The sequence below is a fragment of the Artemia franciscana genome, unplaced genomic scaffold, assembly GCF_032884065.1.
Source record: "Artemia franciscana unplaced genomic scaffold, ASM3288406v1 Scaffold_1328, whole genome shotgun sequence".
Taxonomy (NCBI): Eukaryota; Metazoa; Arthropoda; class Branchiopoda; order Anostraca; family Artemiidae; genus Artemia; species Artemia franciscana.
Window position 1 is genome coordinate 169,542 of NW_027062794.1, and position 6,206 is coordinate 175,747.

Genomic DNA, 6,206 nt, shown 5'->3' on the forward strand with positions numbered 1-6,206 from the left:
GCCTATGAACCGCCGATTGTCCTTGAAGTAAAAGCTGCAGTATCTCGTCCCAAGATTGATTACATGTAAATGTAATAAATAAATCTGGACGACCATAGAGACGAAAATACGCAATAGCATCTTGAGCATATTCATGCATATGACAGGGACTGCCAGCATATGACGAAGGTAAAATTGTTAATCTTTCAACGTCTGTGGTATTACCGTCATTTATAACTGCATCTCGCAAATGAATGTATTGTTCAGAGCGGAGTTTGGTCTGATTCAGGCGGATATATAGCAAACGTTCTGATTCAATTTTAGCAAACATATCAACGACAAATTGGTGAAACAATTCACAGCATTTTAAAATATAATTTTCTTCATCCTACCGAATCATTAGTCTATAGGAATAATAATGCATTGCACTGCATTTCTTATTCATTTCTTTGTTAGTGGCTGGATTCATCAATTTAATATTAAAGTGATAGACGTCGGCTCCATCCCAAAAAATGATAGGATATTGTAGGGCATCGTAGCATCGATGAGTTTCAGCAATTCTTAACAACTGAGCGTTTCGCTTATGAAGAATAATATCTCAAGGTAAAAACTGATCACCGAACATAACGATTGCCACTTCGTCGATAGTTGGAGCATTTTATCTACGCACAAGTTGGCCAGGAGGCGTTTTGTCAGCGGAAATAACAATTTTATGCGTATCAGTAGGCATCAAATCGATGGCTGTTTTGAACAGACGCACTAAATTATTATTTTCGTGGAAAAGACGTTGCAATTGGGAAACGATTGTCCTTTCAACGTTGGGAGAAATTTCGCAACGTGCATTTAATTCAGAATTTCTATCACTGATGAAGTACAATTGTAAAAATTTATGATTCCCGACTGAGAATGGTAGAAGTGACCCTGCTCTATGATAAATTTGCCCTTTTACTTTGAAAGTAGACATAAATTGATCTGGATTTTCGATTTGGGCTCCAAACGACGTCATTTGGAAACATGAGTTGTCCTTTCTGATTTTTGACAAAAAACGTTTAGATTCTGACGTAGTTCCAGCAAGGAAAGTCTTCAATGACTCTGGTGGTGCAGCCAATAGCGGAAGTTTAACTTTTCCTGAGGCGCAACACATTCCCATTGTTTCACCATTGAATTTCAAGGCCTTACAATAGGGACAAATTTTAGACATTGTCCCGATTTGAACACATCTACTCAAGCTATAATCATCGACTGGGCTGTACCTGAATGCCAGGCGATAACTTTCAGGTTGCTCTGATTCCTCGGCACGCTTTCTTTTCTTACTTTCTCTATCAGCAGCAAGCCTGATTTCTTGCTGTTCTTGTGATTCCTCGGCACGCTTTCTTTTCTTACTTTCTCTATCAGCAGCAAGCCTGATTTCTTGCTGTTCTTGTGATTCCTCGGCATGCCTTCTTTTTTCACGTTCTCTTTTAGCAAAAAGTCTGCTTTCGCGTTGCTCTGGTAGTTCCTCAGCACGCTTTCTGTTCTTTCTTTCTCTATCAGCCTCAAGCCTGTTTCCTTGCTATTCCTTGGATTCCTCGGCACGATTTTTGTTCTTTCTTTCTCTATCAGCCTCAAGCCTGTTTCCTTGCTGTTCTTTTGATTCCTCAGCACGCTTTCTTTTCTGACTTTCTCTATCAGCAGCAAGTTTTTTGGCATAGACTCTTTGAGCATCTTCATCGGCTTTTGCCATTGTAAGTTCATCAGTCATTTTAAACTTAAACATTAATAGATTTCTACGTGAACATATATGTCTTAAATATCTTTAATGACGTCACCGTCATAGCAAAAATGACGACAACTAACTTCATGATTAAATATCTTTAATGACGTCACCGTCATAGCAAAAATGACGACAACTAACTTCATGACGTCAGTATACACAGAAACATGACGTCACCTGACAGACAGACACACAGACAGACACACAGAACTTATTTATATATATATATATATATATATATATATATATATATATATATATATATATATATATATATATATATATATATATATATATATATAAATATATATATATATATATATATATATATATATATATATATATATATATATATATATATATTTATACATTTATATTTTTATAGATCTATATATATAAAAATACGTTGTCTGTGAATGTGTGGGTCTGTTTGTCGGTTGACGTCATGTTTGTGTGTTGACTGACGTCACGAAGTTAGTTGTCGTCATTTTTGTTATGACGGTGACGTCATTAAAGATATTTAAGACATGCGTTCACGTAGAAATCTATTAATTTTTACTGTAAAATGACTGATGAACTTACAATGGCAACAGCCGAGGAAAATGCTCAAAGAGTCTATTCCAAAAAACTTGCTGCTGATAGAGAAAGTAAGAAAAGAAAGCGTGCCGAGGAATCAAAAGAACAGCAAGGAAACAGGCTTGAGGCTGATAGAGAAAGTAAGAAAAGAAAGCGTGCTGAGGAATCAAAAGAACAGCAAGGAAACAGGCTTGAGGCTGATAGAGAAAGAAAGAACAGAAAGCGTGCCGAGGAACTACCAGAGCAACGCAAAACCAGACTTGCTGCTAAAAGAGAAAGTGAAAAAAGAAGGCGTGCCGAGGAACTACTAGAGCAACATGAAACCAGACTTGCTGCTAAAAGAGAAAGTTAAAAAAGAAGGCATGCCGAGGAACTACTAGAGCAACATGAAACCACACTTGCTGCTAAAAGAGAAAGTGAAAAAAGAAGGCGTGCCGAGGAATCACAAGAACAGCAAGAAATCAGGCTTGCTGCTGATAGAGAAAGTAAAAAAAGAAAGCGTGCCGAGGAATCAGAGCAACCTGAAAGTTATCGCCTGGCATTCAGGTACAGCCCAGTCGATGATTATAGCTTGAGTAGATGTGTTCAAATCGGGACTATGTCTAAAATTTGTCCCTATTGCAAGGCCTTGAAATTCAATGGTGAAACAATGGGAATGTGTTGCGCCTCAGGAAAAGTTAAACTTCCTCTATTGGCTGCACCACCAGAGCCATTGAAGACTTTCCTTGCTGGAACTACGTCAGAATCTAAGAGTTTTTTGTCACAAATCAGAAAATATAACTCATATTTCCAAATGACTTCGTTTGGAGCCCAAATCCAAAATCCAGATCAATTTGTGTCTACTTTCAAAGTAAAAGGTTAAATTTATCATAGAGCAGGGTCCCTTCTACCATTCTCAGGTGAGAATCATAAATTTTTACAATTGTACTTCATCAGTGATAGAAATTCTGAATTGAATGCACGTTGCGAAATTTCTCCCGACGTTGAAAGGACAATCGTTTCCCAATTGCAACATATTTTCCACGAAAATAATAATTTAGTGCGTCTGTTCAAATCAGCCATCTATTTGATGCCTACTGATAAGCATAAAATTGTTATTTCCGCTGACGAAACGCCTCCTGGCCAACATCTGCGTAGATACAATGCTCCAACTATCGACGAAGTGACAATCGTTATCGTCGGTGATCAGTTTTTACCTCCAGATATTATTCTTCATAAGCAAAACGCTCAGGTGGTAAGAATTGCTGAAACTCAACAATGCTACGATGCCCTACAATATCCTATCATTTTTTGGGATGGAGCCGACCGCTATCACTTTAATATAAAATTGATGAATCCAGCCACTAACAAAGAAATGAATAAGAAATGCAGTGCAATGCATTATTATTCCTATAGACTAATGATTCGGAAGGATGAAGACATTTATATATTAAAATGCCGTCAATTGTTTTACCAATACGTCGTTAATATATATGCAAAAATTGAATCAGAACGTTTGCTATTTATCCGTCTGAATCAGACCAAGCTCCGCTCTGAAATATACATTCGTTTGCGAGATACAGTTGTGAATGACGGTAATACCACAATTGTTGGAAGATTAACGATTTTACCTTTGGCATATGCTGGCAGTCCCCTTCATATGCATGAATATGCTCAAGATGCTATTGCGTATGTTCGTCTCTATGGTCGTCCAGATTTATTTATTACATTTACTTGTAATCAATCTTGGGACGAGATACAGCAGCTTTTACTTCAAGGTCAATCGGCGGTTCATAGACATGACTTTACGGCCTGTGTCTTCCGGCAAAAGTTGAAATCTCTGATAAACTACATAGTAAAACTTGAAGTGTTTGTGTCAGTGCGATGCTGGTTGTACTCAGAGGAATGGCAAAAACGAGGTTTGCCACACGCACATATACTAATCTGGCTACATTATAAAATTACTTCTAATGAAATTGATGATGTGATTTCCGCTGAAATACCTGATGAAAATGTCGATAAGGGGTTATATGATTTTGTTGTAAAAAATATGATACATGGACCTTGCGGTGCACTGAACGAAAATTCACCATGCACGGCCAAAGGAAGGTGCACAAAGCAATATCCTCGACTTTTAGTATCCAACACAATTACTGGCAAAGATGGTTACCCACAATATAGAAGAAGATCTACTAAAGATGGCGGTAAAACAGCAATAATAAAGCAGCGTAACGGTACCACAATCCAAGTAGATAACCAGTAGGTTGTTCCATATTCCCCATTATTATCAAAAACATTTAACCCGCACATAAGCGTTGAATATTGTAACTCCGTAAAGGCAATCAAATATATATGTATATACGTCAACAAAGGCAGTGGACATGGTTTTTGGCTTGCAGTCCGAAATCAAAACTATCGACGAAATCGTACAATATCAGGCTGGAGATACATAAGCAGTAATGAAGCTGTTTGGCAAATTCTTTCATTTCCGATACATGAACGTAGTCCAGCTGTTGTTCACTTAGCGGCATATTTACATAATGGTCAACGCGTTTATTTTTCGGAATCCAACGTGCAACAAAGAGCCCTGAATCCACCGGATACAAAGTTAACTGCATTCTTTTTGCTATGCAAAAATGATTCTTTTGCAAAAAAAACTGCTGTATACTGAAGTGCCTTCGTATTACACGTGAAATACTAAAATAAAGTATTTGAACGTTGAAAACAGGGTAAGTCAGTCGATGGCCAACCTACCATCTTCAAAGATACCATGCTAGGAAGACTCTACACCGTTCACCGCAATCAACATGAATGCTTCTTTCTACGCCTGCTTTTGGTGAATGTACCCGGTCCGACGTCCTCTGAGTATTTGAGAACTGTAAACGGTACTATATATGACACTTACCGTAGTGCATGCCAAGCTCTGAATTTATTGGAGAATGACCAACATTGGGATAACTGCATCAATTACGTTTGCGAAACGTCAACTCCAAGTCAAATTCGTGCATTGTTTGGCATCATTTTAACAACTTGCTCTCCATCAGCTCCTACAGAGTTATGGGAAAAATATAAGTCAAAAATGTCCGAAGATATACTCCATCGAAAACAGTTAGAGACGTCAGATATGACTTTTGCTTTTAAATCAGAAATTTATAACTACACTTTAGTTATTATAGAAGATTTGTGCGCACGTATGGAAACCAAACCTCTTCAGGATTTGGGAATGCCTTCACCTAACCGTATCGCTGCTGTTTCGACGTGTGTAGAATTGGATCGTGAACAAAGTTACAGTACGAGTGATCTATTGTCGTATGTACAAAATAACATTTCCAAGTTAACGTCGGAACAAAAAGACATTTATGATACGATAATGCATTGTGTCGATAACAAAGTTTGAGAAATTTTCTTTTTGGATGCGCCAGGAGGTACTGGTCAAACGTTTGTGATAAAACTGATTCTGGCATCAATTCGATCAAAAAATGATTTAGCGTTGGCAATTGCGTCGTCTGGAATAGCTGCAACATTGCTACCTGGTGGAAGAACTGCAGATTCCGCTTTGAAATTGCCTCTGAATTTGCATTCTACAGAAACTCCCACGTGCAATATTTCCAAATCATCTGGGATGGGTAAAGAATTGCAGCAATGCAAACTTATTATTTGGGATGAGTGCACAATGGCACAAAAAAATCGCTCGAGGCTCTGGATCAATGCTTGAAAGATTTGCGAGGGAAGTCGAAACCCTTTGGCAGCACATTAATATTGCTTGCGGGAGATTTCAGGCAAACATTACCTATAATACCTATATCAACTCCTGCAGACGAAATGAATGCTTGCCTGAAAAATTCTAATTTATGGGCACACGTAAAAACATTAAAATTAACTACAAACATGCGTGTCCGATTGCAAAACGATGACTCTG